Source organism: Vipera berus, assembly GCF_964194415.1.
Source record: "Vipera berus genome assembly, chromosome: 3".
In the NCBI taxonomy this organism is placed as follows: domain Eukaryota; kingdom Metazoa; phylum Chordata; class Lepidosauria; order Squamata; family Viperidae; genus Vipera; species Vipera berus.
The window spans coordinates 166413110-166440213 of record NC_138204.1 but is presented as its reverse complement, the minus strand read 5'-3'; positions in this window follow the sequence as shown (position 1 = coordinate 166440213).

The following is a 27104-nucleotide window of genomic DNA, read 5'->3' as shown; positions in this document are numbered from 1 at the left end:
CTTGTTGCACATAAGCAGTAGAAAGTCAGAAGTGATGGATTAGATATCTTGACAGTTTTTTGCCTTGTTGCCTCAGTAGGATGAGCAATTGTCAGCTCTTCTTTTGAGTATGAATCCTTTAGGAAACAATGAAAAAAATAAGCAAAAAGGGGTAGAGTATGGAATTTAAAAATGTTTACAGCATTTGATATTGGCAAGTTTCATAACACAAACTGAAGCTTGAAATTCAACACAGCATGAAAAACGTATTTTCTAATCAAGAGGATTTGAAAATCCTTTTAATTTTCCATTTATTTTATTTTTTTCTGAACCTGGTAGTGAAAGAAAGGAGCCAGTCAGGGAAATTATAAATTAGTGGATATTATTCCCCAGGTATCCTTTAGTTCTGAAATTCAGAAGTCTTGAAGGACTTCTGTAGAATATCACAATTTTGCATCATCACTGTATTATTAGTGTTATAATTCTTGACAAACAAAACACAAACGCTATTACTCATTTGTCTCAATAAATCATGAGCTTCTATTAATTTTCTTTTTTTCTTTTTCACCCTCTCAGGAACACAAGAATATGCAATGGCATAATTGCCCTTATTCCAATGGCCATTCACCTTCAACCTTCCTTAAATTTATATTAAACCCCATTTTATTCATACTTACCAAGTAGTTTTTCAAAAGATTTATAGTCATCTGGAGACAATCAGGAACTGATTTAACTGCTGCAGGAGTATAAAGATCTGTCATTCAGTGGGACTTTTAATGTGTTTGCTCTGATCCTTCCTCAGGGTTTCATAATGTGATCAAAAGGACATGCAAAATGGATCATATGTTTTTCATATGTATAGTACTTCCTGGTCACTTTATGTATGTTGTGATCCTCCTAAATATGATTAAGAAGCCTCATAATATTAAACTTAGTCTTTACTAAGTGCTTGATTATATAAATTCTAATAAAGTTTAAGTTCTGAAAAATATCACCCTATGACCCTCCTAAATGTTGTAATTGAAGCTAGTCCTGTCCTTGATGGCTCTAACAGTGGAGTAACATTTACTTATATTTACTTTCCTCCCCAGTGTTAAAAATTCTGCAATTGTCCCAAACAGCTTTGTAACCCCACTATTCCTTTGCTTGTATTGCTGCCATAACAACATATTCATTGCCAAACTTCATAGAGGAAAGGAAGGTCATCGCTCACCTGGATATCTACCCCAGGCCTCTTAGAGCTGATGATGGTATTCCCACCCTCACCAACATTTAAAAAATGAAGAGCAACAGTAGGGTGAAATTGGGTCTCTTGGAGTGTGTAGGAGAAACATTCAGGCTGCATTCACAATGAAAAAAAACCTAGGAACCGAATCAAGGCCTAAATGGAACTATGAAACTATGAAGCAGAAATAGTTTTTTTCTGCACAATAGTTTCATTAGCTAAGCCCATATTTTAAGTCAAGCCCACAGGCTTGAATTACAGTTTAATGATTCCTGTAATAAGGCACTTCTAGGAACAACAGAGTTACGTGCATTAGGATGGATGCTGTTTTAACACTCAAACAATGGTTTTCACAATAAATTGCAATAATGTGAAAATAATAACATGTCACGATTATATCATCATGCAACTGCCTCAGGTATATGTCATGACACCTAAACATTAATGACATTTGTATGATGACATTATCATGCATATACTATTGCATACCCACCACCTCTATAGCCATCCATAATTAAATTAAATTGTCTTGTACTAAAATTTCTTTTTTCTGACTTTGCATTGGTTGCAGGTCTTCTTATTGTTCTTCAAGGTTATTCCTACTGCCCATTATACTAATGGATGGACATTGTAGAAAAGTAAATTTCAGTGACTTGTTATGTGAAATTTAATAACAATAAACTGTTTAAACAGACTGTTGCAGAATGGACAGATTATCTTTCGCTGGAGATGTTTAAGCAGAAGATGAATAACCTTCTGGCTACTTGAAAACCATTATATGTGGGTGGAGGATAGTGGAAAACATGGTAGTTGAAGAAGCAAAGTGTGGTTTTCAGTTTTCAGGAAGGACAAATCAATACTCTGTACTTAATAACACTGAAGATTATGAGGTCATTGATAGCTCATTGCACAGAGTACTAATATCTTTGTCCATTGAAATGTTAGAAAACGTTAGTCACAAAACCTTCCATTTTTACCATGCATCACATGCAAAATGTAAGTGCAAATATTGCATCAGTCACAAGTTAGATTAGGTCCCATTGAACAATAGAAGTGTCACTAGAAGACCAGCTTTTTCTCCTTCGCTGTCTTTGCTTTGTTGTCACTCATTGCAAGGATTAGAAAGCCAATGAAGAGCAATATTAAGATATGTACTCATCAAACCTATTTAGATTCTTATATATTTATTTATTTATTTTATTAGATTTTTATACCGCCCTATTCCCGAAGGATTCAGGGCGGTTTACAGGGCAGCATAAAATACAATATAAAGATAATATAAAATTAAAATAAATTAATTAAGCCCAACAATTAAAACAATATTTAAAAAGCTAAAACCCCTTCATTTATGCTCAGATATATATGTTTTCTCATACAATTTTCAATTTTCTTACCACCATCCCTATATATGCCAACAGAGAACATCAAGTGTCTTCAGGAAGAAACCAAGGATACTAATGACTAACTCTAATGTCTCCCTTGGACAACTCCTCTGACTCTTCCTCAGAGGCTGGCTGGAGCGAGGATGAGCTCATTCCTGGCATGTCAGGGACTGGATTAATTAATGACTCAGAATGGCCAGCTGAAAGAGAGTTATAGGAGACTTTGGCTAAAGATAGTTTGCAGGGGCAAATGGTCAGTGAAGAGGAGAAGGAGCTGCCCTTTGGGGTAGATCAAAGAGCACACAGGGTAGAGAAAAGACAGGAGCAGCAGAGATCTGCCCTATTATTCCGGAGATCTTGGTGGGCTACACCAGAAAGCTATTTATCACAGCAGGAAGAGGGAGACATTGCTGGGAACACTGTGTTTGGTTAATGGCTGTGTATTCAGTGTGCTTTCAGTTTGACTTGGTGCCTTGGAGACTCTGAACTTATTTTTATTTTATTTTATTTTATTAAATTTATATACCGCTCTTTCCTGAAGGACTCAGGGCGGTTTACAGGGCATTTAAAACAACCAGTACAAAAGTTAAAAACAAATTAAAAAAGATTAAATCATCCCTAAAATTAAAAACCCCAGTTAAAAATTCTCAGCCTGGGCCGGAGAGCTCAAAGAGCCAGGTCTTCAGGTCCCGGTGAAATGTGTGAAGGTCGGGGGCAGTCCTAAGCTCCACAGGCAGCTGGTTCCAGAGAGCAGGCACACCCACAGAGAAGGCCCTTCCCCTGGGTGTTATCCGCCGACAGTCTTTTATCGGTGGCACCCTGAGAAGACCCTCCCTGTGGGAGCGCACTGGACGAAGGGAGCTTGATGCCGGCAGCAGGTGTTCCCTCAGATATCCCGGACCCAAGCCATTCAGGGCTTTATAGGTCATCACCAGCACCTTGAATCTCACCCAGAGGGCAATCGGAAGCCAATGCAGCTCGCGGAGTAGAGGTGTTACATGTTACATGTTACTTCTCTTGCCAAGTGAGCACTTTTGGGTATATTTCAGTTTAGACTGGTAGAATTAAGTTTGATTGGTGGATTTATTTGTTGGAGCAACTTACTATTGTTTTCTTTACTATTGGCCATTGCTTGGTGGATTAACCTTGGTCTGGATTTATTTGGGATAGTTCTGAAGCTAGGTGGAGGGAATTGCTGGGGAACAGTAATAAACTCTCCAAAACCCCACTTTGTGCGTGTATGAGTGAGTGGGGCAGCACACTAACACATGTCATAAGATCACAATGCAAACTTTGTCCCTTTTATATTTGTTTGTGATATTGTAATACAAAGATTGGTCATGTTTTAATATCGTTTCATCATTGTGATTAGGAATGGACAACAGTATATGGGATGTTTATCTTTTTAATAGCAGGTAATGATACCAGTCAAATTTAAGATTTTTAATTTGGTACTTGCACTCTACCAAGGCATGGGGAAGAAGAAAGGCAGGAGGCTTACTTCATAAGAAGAAAGGCATGGAAGCTTGTTTGGGGAAGCAGCCAATCAATCTCTATCTTGGGTTGTACTCTTGCTGCCTTATCCTACATGACACTAGGAAACAAGTTGAACTACTAGATTTGGGCTACAAAAATCTAGCTAAGAACCAAAGAGATACTTCTCTAGACTTTTTACAGTCCAGATTTAGTAAACCTGTGGAAGAGAAGATAGAAGCAGAGTATACAAAAAAGGCAGACAAAATGTGAGTCCTCTAGAGCTGAACAAGAACAAAATTTAACAAATCTGGGCTAATAATTCCAATGTCTGTTACCTATGATAGCTGGTGATCATAAGCAGTTTCTATTCAGCCATCACTCACAGAAGCTGAATGAGCAATTATAGGCCAGTCACTCTCAGTCAGCTCATAGAACTTTTTGGGAAATAAATTATGAGGCAGAGGCAATAGGTAAGCTATCCTGAATTCCTAAATGATAAATAATACAGAAGAGGAGAAAAAAGTAGAAGTCACTATACAGTATTGCCAATAGTGCATCTATAGAGTCATCTTCATTGTTCTTATGAAATATTATTTCTTGAAAAAGACATAGTAAATCGCAATTATTCATTGATGAAATATTATTTATTTGAACATTTGATGAAATGTGATTTCCTTATGTGTATTTAATGTTACAAATAAATGTGTACTTTTCACAGTTCCCTAAGAATTTTACTGATCAAATCAACTTCCACTAATTAATGAGCTTCTGAATATTTATTTATTTATTTATTTATTTATTTATTTATTTATTTATTTATTTATTTATGGGACTTATATGCTGCCCTATCTCCCGAATGACTCAGGGCGGCTAACAACAATAAAAATACAAAAGTTAAAAAAAAAGAATTAAACTAGCAGCCCCAATAATAAGTTAAAAACATTTTAAAAATCCCTTCAGTCCAGGTCAGCCTGATGGAAAAGAAATGTTTTAAGGCCACGGCGAAAGGACCGAAGATCTGGGGCCAACCAGAGCTCAAGGGGAAGTTGGTTCCACAGGGCTGGCACTCCCACAGAGAAGGCCCTCCCCCTGGGGGTTGCCAGCCGACATTGTCTAGCCGACGGCACCCTGAGGAGGCCCTCCCATAATACATATGTTAAGAAATACTATGATGGGAAAATAATAATTTTGTTGTCTACTTAGTGATTGTAAAAATTACAAGAATTGCAATTTCATAAAAAATATCTAAATAAATTCAACAAAAAGACGTTAAACGTTCTCATCTTAGCATATAATGCTTAGGAGTAAAGTTTGCCTTTGAGCTTTTTGACAGCATGCCTTGGAATCTAGTTCTTGTTTTGCATGACAAACACTATCTTGATGCCAATCTTGCATTTTATCCTTAGCACGGTCTTCCAGTTCACTGAACTAAACCTTTTGTCTTCAGTTTTTGTTCACATTGTAATTTTTTTCCTTGCTAGTCTACCCTTTGCTGAGGACACATTTAAATGTTTTTGGAAGCTGCACAAGATTTCATTTAAAGAAGGAAATAAATCCACATGAGCCTCAGGCTGGATATTTTTTTCTAAAAACACAGAATCTTGATTGATGATCTTTAAAGAACATTAATATCTACCATACGGTAGTTCCTTTGGGCCTTGCTGTAAAACAGGAGCTTATCACTTCAATAGTTCAACATTTGTTTCATTTCTGTACTAAGAAAAGAGAAAATCAGTCAATTACAAAGTGCAAAAACTACTATTGTCTAATAGGGTCTGGCTACCTAGGAAACTAATTTTCTACATAATACCGAAAGCTTTATTTACAATAGGGACATAGAAACTGCAAGTTTGTAGACATTACTGGACAACAATTCCCAGTATTCTCAAACCACAGCCCTGCAATGATTCATTTTAAAATTTGGTAATTATTTTCAAAAGTGGTACAGGAATACACACACATACAAAATACATATACATATATGCACACATACAATGATTGAGAAAACCTCAAATTATCAAAATCAAAATTTTACAAGACTTGTGTAATAAAGTTTGAATAATCTTTAATCTTTCTACAGTCATTCTTCATGAGATCTTTATAACAAAAAATACCAGGAATTTTTCCTTGGTTTTTATCAGGGGCTACATTCCCAAGTAAGGGACGCGGTGGCTCAGTGGGTTAGGACGCTGAGCTTGTCGATCAGAAGGTCGGCAGTTTGGCGGGTCGAATCCCGAGTGCCGCGTAACAGAGTGAGTGCCTGTTACTCGTCCCAGCTTCTGCCAACCTAGCAGTTCGAAAGCATGTAAAAATGCAAGTAGAAAAATAGGGACCACTACGGTGGGAAGGTAACAGCGTTCCATGTGCCTTTGGCGTCTAGTCATGCCGGCCACATGACCACGGAGACGTCCTCGGACAAGCCCTGGCTCTTTGGCTTTGAAACGGAGATGAGCACCGGCCTCTAGAGTCGGAAACGACTAGCACGCATGTGCGGGGGAACCTTTACCTTTACCTTTTACATTCCCAAGTGCATTTAGAATCTAACCAGAAAATGAATTTTCATTTCATCTGTGATAGCTATAAATGAGTGTATTATTATAACCTCCATATCAAAGTCATTGCTATTCTATTTTTTGTGTGCATTTCACATTTTTGTATTCCCTCTTAAAACAATGAAATCGTGGTTCTACTTCTCTGTTAGAGGTAATTGAGCTTAGAGACTTCCTGTCTTCTTGGAAGAAACATGGATTATAGCTTATTTTCTAGTAGATTGGCTTGTCCAAAGAACAGAATTCTGCTTATTAATAATTCATTCACTGAAATTATCCTAAAATATCTTTTAGTGTTAGTTTCTATGAGATCAAAGGTGGAGGGATTCATTATTTATTTTTTTGGTCAAGTGTGAATTATCTTGCCCAGACATTCTTCTGTAGAGACAATATGATCTGAAATTTGACCTGATGCCTGGAGGATGTGAGGGACAGGTTGGGACAGATGCAGACTGAATTCCAACAAGATAGAATAGTGTTTGGTGCAGATGCCTGCTGAATTCACTGATGTTTTATTTTAATTTCATTCAATTATTGTGTTTTCATACTTTATCTTTTTTGAATAAGCAGCATTCAAAGTTTGTTAATTAATTGATATCTTTTTGCCTGAAAAACACTTCCAAACCATTTTGTCTTCATATATCATAGGGTAACTGGTATTGTTTTATGATCACAAGTGTACTGCACCCATTAGTAGCAGTGAACTTTTATGACTCTTAATTTGTTCTGTCATTATCCCTTATGGTTTACAGTGAAGTTTCTATTTACCAAGACTAAATAAAAGCCAAACTATAATGAATTTACTGCAAAGCAGCAAAAGTTCGCGGGTAGATAATGTATCACTTTGGTTGTTATGACTCATAAGTTACCGCAACACTACAAATGTATATTGTTTGTAATTATCCAGCCAGCTCTATTGCAAAACAAGTGTATGGTTGTGTTAGCAAATGGATAAAATATATTGTTCAGTTGATGTTTTTTGGGGGGAGGGAGTGGGTGGAGAGAGCCAATTCCATTAAAGCTAAGAAAAACAAGTTGCAGAAGCAAACTTATTTTAATTCTGAGATGGCAAATAATGTTCAGTCAAAACAGAGGTCTTGTGCTTTGGGCATAACTTTGGTACTTAGTTAAAAAAAAAGATGTCATTCTGTTAATGAAACAGCACATAATGGATTATGCTGGAAAACCATTTAAAGTGTTACCACTTAGCTGGATAACGAGTATTACTGGGGAAAAAATTATAGATCACAATCCCTTCCCTTTAAGTATCTGAATTTAGGTGACCTTCCTTCAATCGAGCTGCTTCCAGGAGTATTAGAATGTAATTCACATCATCTCCCACGGGGCTCTCAGGATAGCTCCTAACTGACATTTTATCACAATTGGGTTTTCTTACATTGAAAAATCTCAGAATCGTCTATATTGTAAACTGCAATGGACAAATGAATGAGAATTGACCAATCTAAAAATGTCCCATTCGTTTTATTAACTATTAGACTACCTCATTTATCTTGAAAATTGTTTCAGGGTAAAGTTCTACTGGAAGGAGTTTCTCTTTTTCAAGTATGTCTCAGGAGATGAAAGAATACATTTGGTGAGCAACTTTCAGAAAATGTAATGTACTGAGTCCTTTGATCCTCCATTTGATTTCACCAAGGAAGCATTTCACTTTTCTCACACACAAAAAAAGGAATGAGTTGAGTAGGTTTTTTAAAAAATCATATAATTTTGTTGAAGCCACAGAAGTGTGGATTAGCAAACATAAATTATAGTAATTCCTAGTTAGCCAAATTTTAGAGGATACTGAAGAATCGTATCTTTACCCTTAGTTGAAAGGCAGGAACAATTTTTAAAATAAATTATTATACACATGTATCATTTTCAATAGTTGATTTGTCAATATCTGTACAAGTTAGACATCCAGTAATAGTAAATTGTTTGTTCCATCTTTCCACATTTTTAGCATGATATAATTGAATCAAGTTGGATTTTAACCCAACTCAACTTTGGGAGGACCTTCCTGAATGGCAGAAAAGAAATGTAGAAATAAAGAAAAAAGCTTTTGAATTGGAAACTTCTCTGTAAGCTCTTGCAATTCAAATCTGAGGTAGCGATATTTGATACAATTAATGATACACTTTAGTTTGATTAAAACAGGTTTATAGAAATAAAGTTGAATATGCAACTTAAAATATACTTAAATGATATACAAATGTTTATGCATTATTAACAAAAAGGAAAGATTGCTAGACAAGCTATAATATTTGTGCAGATGTTAAAATTGTTGCAATAGTTAAAATTTAACTATTATAGTAATGTTTTGCAGACTGCATTTTTTATTTAAACATCAAGCAGGATCTGATTGCAAATAGATTTCATCTGGGAAGCAGCTGTTATGTAATAAAAAGAAGGCAGTTGGGAATCATACATGTTGTTCCAACTGTAAATGAGTCCTAAAGAAAAATCACCCCAGCAATTCAACTGCTATAATATCTAGTCAGATAACTGTACCAACATCTGATGCCTTGCAATATTTATAATAAATGTGTGAGGATGTTGATTGGAAAAAGTTATTGCTTTGAAAAGAAGCAATCATCTGCAAACCAATAGATTATAATGTCAGTGAAGAAATTGACTTAAAACTACTCTACCTTCTCAAACTTCATAATTTAGTATATATATTTCGTGAATGAAACCATTCACAAAATGACTGCCAGGTTGGACATGATCCCAACAGCATACTCACTTAACAGAAGGCAAATTAGTGAACTTATTCTCTGCCACCTCACCAATGCCAGCATACCTTTGTCTTTCTTGCTAGAAAAGTGTTTACCCCTTCAAACAGTATTAGGTTGGAACCATTCATAAAGAATTTTAAACACCTATGAGGATTCAGAGGCATTCTTGTGAATAAATGTCTTACAAATTCCAGAGACCTGTTTAATTGTTTTTATGGGTTGGAGAAGAGGTTGGCAGACAACCAGGACAGCATCTGTAGGCTCCCCAATATCCACCGGCAGCATATTTCCCAGCCTTGCCTTAGTAATTTATTACAACTAGCTGCATAATTCCAAAAATGTTCATCAAGGAAGAAATTCTAGTAATTTCAATTCTCTTTCTTTGCTAGGTAAAAGTGAATATTAATCTTCTAGTGGGACAAAAAGGATACACTGAACATATGGGAATTAATGACACTAACTGCATTTAATGTATTATTATTACCCACTTTGTAGTCATGTTTCCACACCATTTGTGACTCTCCATTTGAAGAAGAGCCTCCTGACAGAGACAACAGTGGTTCATTGAAGCAAGAGACAGGGTAATAAAACCTCCATGGCATTTTGGCAATTATCGTCTGACAACTGGTCAATCAAAGAAAGAATGGTTATATCCCAACCTGACATGAAAAGGAATCACAAGTAAAGCAGAGTATTCTGTATTTCTTATGTCAAGGTATTGACTTAAATATTGTGTGTATGTGTGTGAGTGAGAGAGAGAGAGAGAAAAAAAAAAGAAATGAAATGGAAATGAGCTGGTCAAATAGAAAGAACTGAGGGCATGTGGACCAATGCACTCATAGAATGGATCCCACTTGATAAAGAGCATCCACGAAAGAGACCTAAAACAAGCTGGATCAACGATATCAGCAAGTAGGCCCAATTGGCAAAAGAAAGCTCAGGATTGTATTGATTGGAAACATGCAGAAGAGGCCTTCATCCTGCAGTGGACAGACCATGGCTAAAATAATAATGATGATGATAATATGTGTATGTGTGTTTGATATGTCATGTGTCATATCCAGGAGGCTCAATGAGTATTAAAACAATGAGTACCAAACCATTTTTTCCTATAAGGAATAATATAGTGAGTCATAAGGTAGCTGACACTGACAAGTTCTAGCTTGTGTGTTGAGTACAAAACCAACAATGAGTAGTGGAACACCATTTTCACATCAAAATGAGTTGAGTACCAAATTTGATAAGTTTCAGTGCTGTTGAGTACCAAGGTACTACTATGTACTATGTAATATAGGCATGCATGCATATATTAAATAGAGACTAAATTCATTAGAAAAGGCTAACATCAGGCAAATAGTAGAAGATGACTGTATTTGCCTTAGCTTATTGTACAGCCTGGAGAAATTAAAAAATGTTGAACCATGAAAATTCATGTGTCATAAAAATGATTCCAGGCCAATGACTTTATACAAGTTTTCAATGGATCAGTTACTATTGAAAATCAGTGTATTTATAACTTTGGTTGTATCACACTGATGAATAAAATGCAACCTGGATCAATCCTGGAATATATTCTTGCTTTAAGGTCTCAAATGCTTCACAAATTACCAGCCCAGGGACTGCCTGAGTATCATTGTGACTGCTATAGCTCTTAGCAAAGAAGCATAAAAGCCAGCAATCTAGCACTAGTGGATTTTTGAAAGGTCTTCTTCTGTTACCTTCTGCTCTTGCACTGCTGACTCTAGAGAAATTACCAGATGGAAATTGCCTCTTGTTGAAGAAATTAGATACAGAGTGTCGCAAGAGATCCAATTTTTTCGTGCTAGAGATAGTTATACTATTTGCTGTATTTTCTCTCTTTTCATTTTACTGACTAAATACTGTATATATTTGCAGATAAACTAAGAATTTTAGAAGCCAAAATACAGCCCAAAATTGGATTTGATTGATCTTTGTACAGGCTTACCCATGAGTACCGTATTTTCCAGCGTATAAGACGACTGGGCGTATAAGACGACCCCCTACATTTCCTGTTATATTATAGGGTTTGGGCTATACTCGCCGTATAAGACTACCCCTCTTCCAACGCACACCAAATAAAAATTAAAAAACATCAGATTTGATTTTAATATGGTAATTTTAATTCAAATGCTTATGACATGCAGGTGCTTAGTAGGAAAACTGTCACTTATAAACATAAGGCTGTTTGTCATCAAACATGTAAACATAAAACAGTGCAAGTGGATTAAACTATTATAATAATAATAATAATAATAATAATAATAATAATAATAATAATAATAATAATAATAATACGTTGGAGGGGACCTTGGAGATCATCTAGTCCAACCCCCTGCTAAGGCAGGAAACCCTATACCATTTCAGACAAATGGCTGTCCAGTCTCTTCTTAAAAACTTCCAGTGTTGGAGCATTCACCACTTCTGGAGGCAGGTTGTTCCACTGGTTAGTTGTTCTAACTGTCAGGAAGTTTCTCCTTAGTTCTAGGTTGCTTCTCTCCTTGACTAGTTTCCATCCATTGCTTCTTGTCCTGCTTTCAGGTGCTTTGGAGAATAGCTTGGCTCCCTCTTCTTTGTGGCAGCCCCTGAGATATTGGATCTCTGCTATCATGTCACCCCTCACCCTTCTCTTCGTTAAACTACACATACCCAATTCCAGCAACCGTTCCCTATTTTCCTAATTCACTTTTTCACCTTTCCTAATTCACTCTAAAGCTTTCCCTGTGCAGAGCCTTAAGTAACACCAGCTGCCTGCAATTAGTGCAGGTTCGCATCCCACCAGGCTCAAGGTTGACTCAGCTTTCCATCCTTCCAAAGTAGGTAAAATGAGGACCCAGATTGTTGGGGGCAATAAGCTGTCTTTGTAATAATGCTGCTTGGGGGTGTGTGAAAGCCCTAATAAACAGGCATATACATAGAATGAAGGCTATTGCTAAGCACATTGATTTGTGCTTTAAATTGTAAGCCGCCCTGAGTCTTTGGAGAAGGGCAGGATATAAATGGGATTAAAAAAAAAAGACCAAATGGGAGATCCGCTCCAGGTTTTCCAGCCAGCCCGCCCAGTTCCTGAGTCAAATGTGTCCTTAGAACTAAGCCGCTGCTCTGGCTGCTGCCTTCCCCACCTGCCTTTCAAGTTGGGATATACTACAGCTGCTCTTCAACTTTAGAAGGAAAGACACCCAGACCCCAGCCTGTAAAAAGTCACAGACTGCAGCTTCTTCTCCAATTGGTCCCGCTTTCCCTGCACAGACCAAATGGGAGATCCGCTCCAGGTTTTCCAGCCAGCCCTGTCCCTAAATTTTCAGCACCCGGCGTATAAGACGACCCCTGACTTTTGAGAAGATTTTCATGGGTTAAAAAGTAGTCTTATACGCCGGAAAATACGGTATAAATGAATATATCCTTGCATATAAGTTCATCCAGAGCGAAACAGGCCCTTGAATTTTTAAGCAAAGTACTATGAAAAATGTGGATTGGCTTATCCATGAGTGGCACATTTTTTGTGGCATTCTCATTAAAAATTTTAAGGTCGCTTATTTTGGGGAATGAAAAGTATTTATATTACTAATACAGGTATATAACACTTAGACGGTTTCAGTGCAGTTTTGCAGGAGAAAACTGCTGCTACTTCCATACTCCTGATTGCATGTGACAGATATAAATCTAGGAGTGTGCACATACTCCATGCCCTTATGGCTGCCTTTAGACTATGTTTGCTGAAGGAATTATAAAATGAATTCATGATTAATGATAGGTTTGCAGCACATTTTCCTTTTTTATATAGTCTATAGCACTACGGTCCTGACAGAATTGACACTATGGCAGTGGCCAGTTTGTACTAGCACCTCTATCGGTGTTCTGTACCAGCCTGCTACCGGCCCTACAGAAAAGGCAGGGACAACCCCTTTTACAAGAAGGCAAGAGGCTGGAACTAAGCCTGCCAAATTTATTAACATAAAAACATAAACAGAGCAGACAGAGCAAAGAGAGCAAACACGAACCATGAAACAGGAGCTATTCAAACGGTTGCCTTCAGCAAACCAGCCCTCCCACGCATTCCCCTTTTAAACAGTTCAGGGCATGGCTTCTCTCTGCCTCCTTCCGAGGTGCCCCATTGCCTTCCTCTGTTTACTCCTGATTGACTGCCTCCTGCGTCGGGCGTCCTTGAACAGGGCCAGCTGTGGGTCATCTTCATCCACGCTGTCAGGCTCACACAGCTGGGTCTGCATCGTAACCAGGTGGGAGGGGCCTGGCTGAGGGCTCTCATCAGCAAGGTCTCCAACACCCTCAGCAACCTCTCCAACACCCCCCTCCTCCTCCTCTGAATCGTCCGACCCAACTGCCGAACCCACAGGCTGACCCTGAATCACAACACTCGGTGAGGACAGGGAACCAGTCAACATTGCCTAAGTTCACTGAGTTCAGTTTGTTGGATGAGGAAAAGTGAGTTTGGAATTAACTCCAGGCAAAATGAAGGTGCTGTTAGAAAATAGGAAACTGGTCTGCATATGAAAGTCAATTATTTCAGTTACCAAGTAACTATTTCAGGAAGAGGTATTATAACTACCCATCCACATTGCCACACATTTTACTATATTCTCATGCATATTTTTTTCTTGAGCTGTGGGTCACACCCATAACAATCAATGGAGAACCATGCATATGCCAGAAATGTACATGAACATAAATTCACATGCTTCTTGACAGAACTGCCTTTATATAGCACAAGCAACTCCAGACTCCTAAAAGACAGAAATAGCAATAGCACTTAGACTTATATACCGCTTCATAGTGCTTTACAGCCCTCTCTAAGCAGTTTACAGAGTCATCGTATTGCCTTCAACAATCTAAGTCCTTTTTTTAATGACCTCGGAAAGATGGAAGGCTGAGTCAACCTTGAGCATTCAGAATTGAACTCCTGGAGTGAACAGTGAGCCTGCAGTACTGCATTGTAACCACTGCACCACCACTGCACTATATCTCATATTTATTCCCCAATTCCTATTTTTAGAGTGAAAATGAAAAAAAAAATGTAACTGATGGCTCAAGAGCAATTCTGTTAAATATTTTTAACAAGATATAAAACCCCCTTACATTTTAATTTTTCTTTGGCCCATCCATTGCTCTCTAGAATGTAACTCCTAGCAGCCAAATCTGACCCCTGACTCCTACAAAATTGTCCACATATAACAGAAAATAATCATTTTTGTAGCTTATTAAAAACTCAAGGCATTTCACACTTTATTAAGTACTCTGGATATATTCAGGTTTTGAGATGAAACATCAGTATAAAGTGTTTCCCAAGAGATTCTTTTTTTCTGGGCTGCTGTTGCGGTATTTCTGCTCTGTAATCCTGTCCCATAACTGGAATTGCTGGTAACTCTGCTTTGCTGCTGAGTAACCATAAGCAACAACTTATGCATCTAATTGCCCTTCTTCCCACTGGGGTCCATTTAATCATCTATTTGCATGAAAATGAGTTAACAGCTCCCCATTTCAGTCATAGGGATAATTTTTCCAATTGATTACCCTGTGATTTGACAGACAAAATAGAAGGCTATATCAGTTCTTTTACATGAATTATTTCCCTCTTTGGAAGAGACATCCAGTCTGCAAGAACCTGAAGCGCTACATCAGAATTTACAACAATTTATAAGCTTGTGGCACCTTCAAGAGCGAGACCTTCATCAGAGGGTAAGTTGTCATGAAGGACTAAAATCCTTCATCAAATTCATCTGTCAAGATTTTTGCCTAAAACATTGTTAGTCTTTTACCTTGTTATATTTTCTTTAATGGCATAACAAGGTAAATTTTCTGGAAATCATAAATTGTGACATTTGACTAAAACTAATGCCAGGTAACACTTAGGTTAAAGACTACTGTAGATTGAAGAATGTATGTCAGATACATCTAAATGCTTCCAAAGGAGTAGAGAGGAAGGGCACTTCACAGGCAACTTTGTCTGGACTTCTACAATCGTACACTATTGCCTACATCAGAAAGCTGAGACATTTTTTTTCCTGGCTTGGCAGTGAATTATTCAAAATTGAGAAAAAACTGATCTTTCCTTTGAAATATTGAGATTTGGGGAAGCTTGTGGTCAATCCAATTCTCCATGTGGAGGGAGTCCTGTGTCACCACATTTTCCAGCTTCTGCTCGAGCAGCCCTCTCAAAGGGAAAGGTGATCTGATGGCTTTGTAGCTCTCCCTTCAAAGCCATACAAAATTTAGCTAGGATTTTGACTTTTCATGACCCTAAGCAGACAAAAGTCAACTCTGGCCATAAAAGTTTTATTGATTTTGAGATGCTCTGAATGTCCTAGCAATTAAATTATTTACAACCAAAGCTTAAATGCAAGCTGTTTTATAGACATCAGGTAAGGTCCCTTAATAATATCACAGCCTTTATGTCGTTGCAGTCACAGTTTTAGTACAAAATACTCCAAATAATCTTACTGTGTTCAAAATGTGGTTCTAAGTCTTGACTTATATTCTAAGTCAATAATATACTGTAAATTATGATACAAATCAACATCTTAAGTTAGTAGCTGAAATTATTACTTTTCCTTACTAGTTTAATTTTCTTAGTTTTACCAGATACCGGTAACTTATCTCCAAATGAAGAAGTTCTATTTTGCTGAAGCTGATATTCATCAGAAGTTTTATTACCTTGGGTTTCATCCAGGCCCAGTCACAGTTTATGTAGAAAGAACAAGAAATACAAACTTATCTCTCAAGAGGATTTATTTCAGTTGTCAGGCTATTAGTTCCAGTCTGGCCATATATTTAAATTTAATTGAAATATCAAAATACAAGAGAGCTATGCCATTAATATACTTTAATATGACACCAACAGCTGTACTGAAAAGAAATATAAGAAAATATCATATGAATATAGCCTTCGTGTAAAATTAGCTTTATGGAAATTATAGCTCTTTTTTTCTTATAGTGTATTTTTATAAAGACATTTTGCACAATATACATCTGATTTTGTTCTGTCTCCAATAGTTACTGTCAAAAATAATGATATAATCTCATGTAAATTTTCTAAATATTCTTATATTGCCTATTAAATCCATATAAATATAATTGCATAGAATTAATATATTTATTGTGGCTCTTTTTTTAAAAAAAAAGAAATTTGATTAATTTCAGCATTTGCAGGTTTTTGACCTTTGGCCATAATATAGAAACTTCAACTGCTATGATTTTCTGTATACTGTACAGACAACTGAATATAAAAATCCAGATCTGGAGGATAAGGATGTAAGCTTTTGCCTAGGGTTAAAATTAAAATTAGGTCCTTATTTTCCTCCACCCATCTTCTCTAACATAAATCTAAAAGAAAGAAAGAAAGAAAGAAAGAAAGAAAGAAAGAAAGAAAGAAAGGAAGGAAGGAAGGAAGGAAGGAAGGAAGGAAGGAAGAAAGAAAGAAAGAAAGAAAGAAAGAAAGAAAGAAAGAAAGAAAGAAAGAAAGAAAGAAAGAAAGAAAGAAAGAAAGAAAGAGAGAGAGAGAGAGAAAATCCAGTAGCATTAAAGGAAGTTCTTTCTCTTTAGGTAAATTCTTGTCTAATTAAAGGGTGATTCAAAATTGAAGAAGTTGTGAGGTTTATCTAAACATGTGGCTCAGAACTTCATATCCGTCCTCTGTTAAAAATAAAAATAACAGTAGCTTTTGCACAGTATTTATTTACCGTAACTCTAATATGAGATGTATCTGCTTCAGAGTTTCCAAAAAACCTAGAAATCTGGAACAAAGTGCTTCTGGACATATGCTCAGTTCGTGAATTTTAGTACTCAAATGAGAATTTAATAAAATGTGGGTAGGGAACAGTGTTTTCATACTGTGTAGTATGGGGGACTGAAAAAGTTTGCTGATCTTCTTCAAGCTAATTAGAGAGCAACTAGCAGAACCATATACTGTTCACTTTGGGTTAAATTATTAGTTGAGTTCTTTTCAATTGTTACCATTATAACCCTTTCAACTTACCACTATCACACCACAATTTTTATTTGCCAATCCTTATTTTTAATTTGGAATGTCTGTGGAGATTCTCAGTCATACAGGCCATAATAGTCTCAAAGGTTGCTTTTTCAAAAGGCAACTGGACTGCTTTTTTTCCTTGAAGAAGAAAAAGACATTTCGCTTCTCATCGAAGAAGCTTCATAAGTTCTGGCAGGTGGGTGGTGGCTATGGAAGGATTAGTTCTGACAGAAAGTGGGGTGGGGGAGGGTGGAAAGATCATATTTATTTGCTGTCATTTGATTCTATCCGCAGTCCTGTTTCTATCTATGTATTAAACCACAGTTACCTCATTTTATCCAAAGTGTAAAAAATATATAATTGTCTTTGTACACTTATTGTATGTAAGATCATTTGCAATTATTTGATTAGTTAAAAATATATAATTGTCCTTGTACACTTATTGTATGTGAGATCATTTGCAATTATTTTATTAGTTAAAAAACTACCATCTTCTCCTCTTCTCTCCTCTCAACAAATATATCGTTGTAGTCATAAAGGATCTATACTAAAATATACTAAAATTCACAAAAGTGTGGAAGTTATATTGCAAAATAGACATTTTCTACTGAAATTCAGGATAAGCATCACTTGCACCTAGATTATAACAGGAGTTAACCTTTTAGATATTTATCCTATCTTTATTATTTTTATAGATAACTCAAGGCAGTGCAGATAATAATCCTTCCTACTTCTATTTTCCCCACAACAAATCTGTGATGTGAGTTGGGCTGAGAGGAGTGACTTGCTCGATACTCAGTCAGCCTACATGCCTAAGGTGAGACTAGAATTCAGTTTCTTGATTTCTAGATTGGTGCCTTACTCACTAGATCATACTGGCGCTATGTCATATGTTGATACAAAGTTTCATGTATCCCTGGTAAGAAATATAATATTTATATAATTCTATCCCTTTTCCTTTAGCTTAGTTTCTAAATTAACACTGAGAGATAGTTAAGTAAAAATATAATTATACAATCATTACTCTTCAAGGCTAACCATATGTATGCACTAAAAAATAAAATGAACAGGGTAGTATTATATATGCATTTGGTTAATGAAGTAGGCAGAATATTCATTTAAGAAATTGATCCTTATAATCAGAACAGAAATTATAGAAACTAAGTGACCCTTTAATTTCCCTCTATGCTAACGTATTATGTGCTTTCAGATATGAATCTGGAATTAGAAATGAGCACTAAGGAATTTGTGGATAACACCAAATCATAGTTGGAATGAAGACAGCAAATATATTTGATATATGTGTAAACTGATATATATTGCAACAAAACCATTCATATATATATATATATATATATATATATATATATATATATATATATATGTATATAAATATATATATAAATATATAGAATATATGAAGGAATTAGAACAACTCTTACAGAATACAACCTCAATTTCACAAATGCCTTTTAGTGGGAGTTCAAAGGCAACAGAGTAAATTTCTGTCCAGACTAATCTATAATTGATGAAGCACATATTAATTTCTTTTTTATGTACTTTTGGCTTTCTCAATTCTCCAGTATGCATCAGCAATAATGTTTCTCGTTGCTCTGCCTTTACTGAAACCAGCTTGCCATCTGTCTTTCCACGTAGGGCTCTAATCTGCATTGGATGATATTAAGCATTATGTTTCTATCCTGTGAAATTATGTCAAGGTGTGGAATGTCCTTAGTAAAATGGGAAACCCAGAATAACTTATTGTCTTCATGTGAAACAGGATAGGAAGCCACAAAACAGATCATGGCCAAATAGATTGGTTCCAAGTCAACAAGGGAGGGAAACAAAGCTATCTCCTTATTTATACAATTATATGCTGAATATATGTTGAGGGATGCTTTATGGTTTTAAAATTGGACTAAGAAACTTCAATAACCTGCATAATGCTCATGACCTATTCTAATAATGAAACATGGAAATGATCTGAAAATTCTAGTAACTACATTCACTCTCCATGAAGTGAATAACATGGGATTAAGATTATATATAAACAGGACCAAACTAATCACAAAAACTACAGCAACTAGCTTAGAACTGACAATGAAGATATGGAAGTGATGGATAGCTTCTGTCTTTTAGGATCTACTAAAAGGATCCTGCAATCAATAAATATGCCACACACTAGCGCTTGATACAATAGCCTGGAAGGCATTGTAAAAATTACTCAGTTGCTGGGATGAGTCTATATGTAGAAAACAATGCAATGGTCTTTTTTCTTATGAGAAGTAGAAATTAGATTTTGAAGAATAAAGAGATTCCATTTAGCTTATGAGTAGATTTTAGAGGGATATTGTTATTAATTTTAGTGTTAGTACTTTGTATGTATCTATGTTAAAGGGGAGTTAAAGCACATTATGAATTTGGTTAATTTTATATTATGGATAATTTTTAGTTAGAATATATTATTATATCTATAACCCTGTATTTAGCTCTGGGAAGCGGGGGGGGGGGAAGGGGGGTGGTTTGGGGTGGGCGGGTTTTGGGGATATGTATTGAAAAATATTTTTTTTGTAAAACTCTTTAATAAAAAAAAAGAATAAAGAGAGAAACAAGTGTATTGATACTTGTAAATTTTTGATACTGGAGAAAGCTCCTGAGAAAACCATGGATAGCCAACAGAAAAAAACCCAAACAAATAAATCACGGAACAAATCAATCAAAAGTTCTCACTCAAGAACAGACAATTTATCATACTTTTACACAATCACTAAGCTTGGCTAAGAGGTCTGTCAGGCTAGGAATGGTGAAAGGAAACATAAGAGGATCAGGTCAATTACAACAATGGTGTGTCCATCCAACCCTGAAGGGCTGGGTTGGAGACAGATCATCATGGAGAATGTAGCTGCTAAGAATCAACACCAGTTTGATGGCTCATCATCAAAATCATATTTACACAAATGCTCTTGTCTGCATCCATTAGCATAAAGGACGGAGATCAAAGCCAGTAAAATGAAAGATATATTTACAAACTCCATAATACAACTGCGGAACCTGCTGCCAGAATCACTTGTAGTAGGGCTGCCCATCTGACTTCATACGAATTCATAAAAGTTAAGATTTGCAATGATGATGAAGTCATTAAGACTGCCTGCTTCCAGCTGTTGAGCTGCTGATCTTTTTGATAATAATTTCTAGGTGTGCTATCATTCTCATGTTCTGCTGTGGAGTGCCAACAGACACAGTGATAGGCTATTGCAAAAACAGAAGATTGGATTGGATGGATTTGTGGTCTGATTAAAGATGGCCCTATTCCCATTTTCTAATTCATTTCAGCAAATGACCCAGTTTTAACAAAAGGGTTACAACCTCCAGTTTCATTGCTGCTCTTGAATCAGGATTTCCTAATAAAAAGGAAAGAGTGCCACCTGTCTGCAGATTTTTGACATTTTGGCAATTGTAATAACCTTCTGATTATATTGTATAAGTTATTTTTGATACTATGTTTAGTATTATTTTAGGGAATGCTTGAAATTTGAAGCATGGCTAAGTAGTGTCATTTGCAACTGGCATTATTATTTATGGTACAGATTCAACAACATTCAGTTAATAATGTCAAAGCAATAGTTTAGAACATCATCACTATGTATTAGATGGAACAGATCTCCACTTACAAACTAGAATTCCCTTGTTCTGATTTGCTGTCTGTTACACATGTTTGTGTACCCTCTAAGTTTGCTCTGGAAGACCTCTAAGTCCCATGTGTCTATCAGATAAATTCTATTCAATAAATATTAGATGTCACAGAATTCTTAGTTGTAGAAAAAATAAAGCTGGGAAGAAAAAAAATGTATGTAATTATAATTTAAGTGGGGGAGGGATGTATTGTTCTGAGGAGGCAGGTGATTAAAGGGAGCCAGGAAGGCAAAGATACCAGACAGAATTTCTTGCCTGTTTCAGCCAATGAGTCATTCTCAATGAGTTATCTAAATAAAGTACAGAAGAATTCTAGATTAGTAGGTGGATACTTTTTTCACACTAGGGTATTTTTTCCAAGAAAGCAGCAACTGCAAAGATATTTTTATGTGACTAGAAAATTACCCTCATCATTGAAAAAGGATTGTTAAATTTAGCACAGTGGCCAAGTGCCAAATCGGTTAACTAAATTATCCCTGTGTACAATCTCCTAGCAGCTTTTTTTGTAATATCTTTCAGCTTCAGCCTTATAAATGGTTTGTGAACTCATGATGAACACTTTCATGATGAGAGCATCATTACAATTCAGTATTAAACATAATCAAGATCCCTAGATCCTAACATCCTACTATCACCTTTGTTGTTTTGATTTCCAAATATGTATGTAAATGAAATGTCCATTGCCAGAATATATTTAAAAGGATGGAGGATGCAAACTTTCTGGATTGGGTAATCTTACAAGTGCCTTGCCTTATCTGGATTATATCTCATTTAGTTTTTTTATGCAAAAATAATTATGTTGCACCACCTACTTAATTTCACAATGGGTTCCACTACAAATATTACTTTCCATGTCTGAATGTGTTTGTAACAAATAAGATGGATGTGATTTATGAGGTACAATCACAGTAGGAAGACTTTTTGAAGATGTCACTAGATACTAGTTAACTGATAAGTCTATACAGGAAGAATAGTGTGGTGAAAAGCTTTAGATGACAGCATGACCTTTGATCACTAGCTAAGGTAAGAGCCTCCACTCTCTGTAAACAATATATATGTGTAATTGTAGTGATTTCATATTATTTTAAGCATAGTTCTAATGTTTCAAATAGCATTTAAAATAATCACATGCTACAAAGTACTTCCCAAATGTTTATCTATTTGCAAATCGTAGCATTTTTAGGGTTACCTGAATTGGGTGGAAATGAGATTACAGCAGACACTGAAAACTCTATTTGCCACCATCTAGCATTAGGTTTTGCATCCCAAATATACTCTAGCATTATTTCATGTCAAACTACAGTAATTTTATGTGGGATTTACTGTTGGGTGATGGATTGCTGGCAGGTGCAAATATCTCAGAAACCATTTACTGTGTGAAAATGGCAGGCCTGTTTAAGTTCCTTTTAATAGTCATATTTCATTAAACAAGGAGAGCAAAGTTTCTTAATAAGAAATTATAATAACAACCTTAGGCACCATACAAAACAAAAAATAAAATCAATAAAACTCTAGAAAAACTTATTGCTTCCCAGGAATATACACCATTTTCCAGGCCTCGAGCCTCATCCTATCCCAATGCTTGTGGGAAGCCTGCTCTTCAAGGCCTTCTGGAAGACAAAGAGGGTGGGAGTCTATCTGAGAAAAGAGTGTTCCATAGGGCAAGGGCAACTACAGAGAAGGCATGCTTCTTAGGTCCCAATACATAACAGTCATCAATAGAGTTCTAAGTACAGTTTAGAGTGCTGGTTTTGACTTACAAAGCCATATATTGCTCAGCACCAAAGTCTCTTCAGGATGCCCTATCCAGTCAGAACTGGCCTAGCTCCTCTACCAGGAGAAGTTCTTGAGGATCCTGCATTTCCATAAGATGGGATGGGGGAAGCCTTTTCTATTATGGCTTCAACTTTTTGGAAAAGAAAGACTGTGATGGTCTTCTGAAAAGCATTAAAAACTGTATTTCTTCAAGGATTTCGGTAGTTAGTCTTTTTGATGATTACTGGTGATGAACTGAAATCACACTGTGTTATTATTGTTCAATGGGTCATTGATGAGAATGTTATAAATTATGTTATCTGATATTAAAATGTGTGGTTAATTGCTATTGGAGAAGTTTTAATATTATGTTGTCAGGTTTCTTTGGAACACCTGACATCCTGCAGTGATACCTTTAATGTCATCAAACATAATCCTCTGCCTACCCAAATCCTTGTGAAGGACTTGATAAGTGGCTAAAAATTCCAAATCCAATCTAAACATCTGGCTGATTGTGTGACCTTCCAGTCATAATAATTACCAATCAATTGCAAAAGGCAACTGTACTTGGAATAGCTTTCATCCTGCAACAATACTTTTAACAACATCAAACAACAACATCTGCCTAGATGAGGTCTTTTGGAAGGATGTTATAGGTGATAAAAATGCCAAATCCAGGCTCAACATTTGGCTGACTGTAGAATGGACAATAATAATAATGTATTTTCTTCCATCTGTGCCGTGAGAAACTTTCTTTTAAGGAGTAGATTTCATGCATTATCCTGCTTGTTTACGAGGAACAATGATGCCAAAAGGCTAACTACTAAAACACCAACTAGTGTGCTCAGAACGCTACAGCCACTAGATGGCATTGATTTGGCATCCATTTTCAAAATTCACATTGTCGAAAAAGTAAAGTAAGTATAATTCAATGAGCTGAAATATTTATTTTACCTGTTATACCAGATAATATTTTATATTTGAGGTTTGTATACTTACATCCAGGGCTTTTTTTTGTCATAGAACGCTCAGAACAGAGTTCCGGCACCTTTTTTGGATGGAACCTTGTAGGGTAGGCAAGGCAGGTTGTATGACATGTGTGAGTTCTGGCACCTTTTTCTTTTACAAAAAAGCACTGCTTACCAGATATTATTTCTATAGGAATATAGAAAACAATGTTGGCTATGAAACAGTCATTCTCAACTGCCTCCTCAGATGTGTTGGGCCATAACTCCTGTCAGTCCCAGTTGTTGATATTTTGGATTATATTCTCCAATCATATTTTTTTCTGGCAAGTTCATTTGAAGACAGAGAGAGGGAAAGGGAAACCACCTTCCTCCTCTTTCTTCCCTCATCATCCTCTTTCTTCCCTCATCCTCCTCTTCCTTTGTGATAAATTCTCTCCCTTTCACCAAACCCATGCTTCTTTTTCTTATTTTGCCTGTCTTGTGGTGAAGTATATACAATAAATATTTCATGATGTTAGTCAGTTTTCTTTCAGTCCCTCTTTAATTTCCATTTTATTCACCCCACTCTCCTATAAAATCATTTTTAATCCTGATTTCCTTCAGCTGCTTCTCTATATATCTTCCTAGCATGAATGGAACTGATATGAGCCATTAAGTTGTCATATACATATATCTCTCTAATCATATACAGAAGTTCTGTTCCAACCTAGCAATGTGGATACCAAAATCACAGAGGATGAGACCTAGAAAATGCATAATTTATTCATGTTTGAAAGGTTCTCTTCCATTTTGCAGATGTATAATATGCATGAACAGCTCCAGAAATCCTCCTCTAAATTAAACCATTTATCAAAACCCATGAATACACGAAAACCTTTACCATAAATAATAAGGTCTGTTCTGTACTTACCTACTTGGGATCTGCAAAGCCACAGGTCAAAAGACTTCAGATTTCAGGGGACATCTGTGTATAATGCAAACTACTATTTTACTTCATAGGAGACATGGAAACCATAAATGTTTCTAACTCACAAAGCACAGGGGAGAGATCTTGGGATCCATCTGGTGGGCCATAAATGACCTGTTTGTCAAACAATATATGCACCTTACATCATGTGTGAGCTAATGCATAACATGAACTCTATAGTATCTTGGAAGGGAGGCTTCAGAGTGAACAATAGGCATGTGAACATGGCGGGGAGGGGTGTCTTAAAGAACCTTCTGAACAAAAGAGGATAAATTGACACATAGTTAATGAAAGAATCCCCAGCTCACTGAGAGCCTCTGCTTTTGTGTTATGCCAACCAGGAAAGGCTGAGACAAGATGGGCTGGATGCCTGAGCCAGAAATAATAAAAATGCTCCATTTTACAGTGGTTGTACAAATAGCTCAAGCCTTTGTTTTGATTATTCACTAATTCGACCTCTTAAAGAATGCCATCATGTAAGTAAACATGGGCCTTAAGTAAGAGAATCAGCTCTGCAATTAGTACATGGTCAGGAAGTACAGTAGTACATTCAACACAGGAAGGTCACCACTGCCTGACAGGAAGTTGTATTTATTTGCTCATGTTTTTTTCCCCATTAATGAAGTGCTGAGTTACTGTGTAACCTATAATCATACAAAGTATATTAACTGGTGCCTGTAAAGGAATGGTGGGGAACATGAAATAACATCAAATCCAAGGCTTTAAATTCATGTAATAAAATGCTGAATTGTCATTTTGAACAATGAAAATGCTTTGATGAATTTATGTGCCTACTTCCACTAAGTTCTTTTTATGTTTTGTTCTGACCATCAGTGTGTGCGCTGATACACACTACATTATAAAGAATAATTTGCTACAATCTCTAGATAACAACTGCTAAGATCAGTAGCCAACATTGGTAAAAGCGAAGACTACATATAACATTTTAAACTAATCACAGTTTGAGCAGTACAAATCTGTTGGTCCAGTAATTAGTGATAAATCATCTGGAGAATTCCAATATTTCATGAGAACAGGTAACCACAATAGTGATCGTTATTGAGATGGATTTAATATTTAGACATACCATAGTTGCTGCAGGTCATACATTCTTTTTGTTAAAAAGTTTATTTTTATTTCTCAGACTTCTGTCTTATTTAATTGGTAAGCAGGAAAAAAGCTTACTGCCAGAAAAAAAAATACTCTTCATTCCCTCATTCATGGAGGAGGATGGTTTTTATTGAAAAGCTGCAAAATAAAAACCTTAAAGGCTGACATGGCTGAAATTGTTGATAAACCTAGTGAAGCTGATACATTTCTGATGTATAAGAGAGAGCTATTTTAATCCTGATCCTGTCAGCATTCCAGAAGCTTTAGAAGTTTCTAATTCAGAACTCTTGTTGTTTTTGACATCTCTTATTCAGCAGCTACAAACTTATTTAGCTAAAGTTGACATAACTAACCAGAAAATGGATGACCTCTGTAAAGAAATGAGAGAGTTAAAGGGATAATTACAAAGTTCTATAAGATAAGGATCAGACAATTTGAAAAATACTGATAAGACGACAAATATACCAAAAAAACTACTGCAAAAGACAAACTAGAAACAAAAATCAAAATAAGCAAGAAAATGGTAAGAGATCACTTATCTGACCTTGATGAATATAAATTACTGGGACCCAACAGATTACATCCCAGAGTTCTGAAGGAGCTGGCAGATGTTATCTCAGAACCATTGTACTATATCTTTCAAAACTCCTGGAGCACCAGGGAAGTACCTGATGACTGGAAAAGTGCTGATGTGGTTCCCATCTTCAAGAAAGGGGGGGAAACAGACCCAGGAAACTACAAACCAATCAGTCTAACATCAATACCTGAGAAGAACTTGGAAAAGATAATCAAAAAACAGAAAAACTAGAAGCAAACAAAGTTATAACCAGTAGCCAGCATGGGTTTGTCAAAAATAGATCATTCTTTGATAAAGTGACTAAATTAGTAGACCAGCAAAACACTGTGCATATAGTATACTTAGACTTCAGTAAGACATTTGACAAAGTAGACCACAACCTGCTGCTTAGTAAGCTAGAAAAAAGTGGGATAGACAGCAACACCATGAGATGGATCTGTAGCTGGCTGACAAACCATATTCAGTGAGTAGTCCTCAATGGTACTCCATTTACACGGAGAGAAGTAAGCAGTACCACAAGGCTCTGTTTTAGGCCCAGTACTATTCAATATCTTCATTAATGACTTAGATGAGGAAATAGAAGGGGAACTCATCAAATTTGCAGGTGACACCAAACTGGCAGAAGTAGCCAACACTCCAGAAGACAAGCTCAGGATCCAAAAAGATCTTGACAAACTTGAACA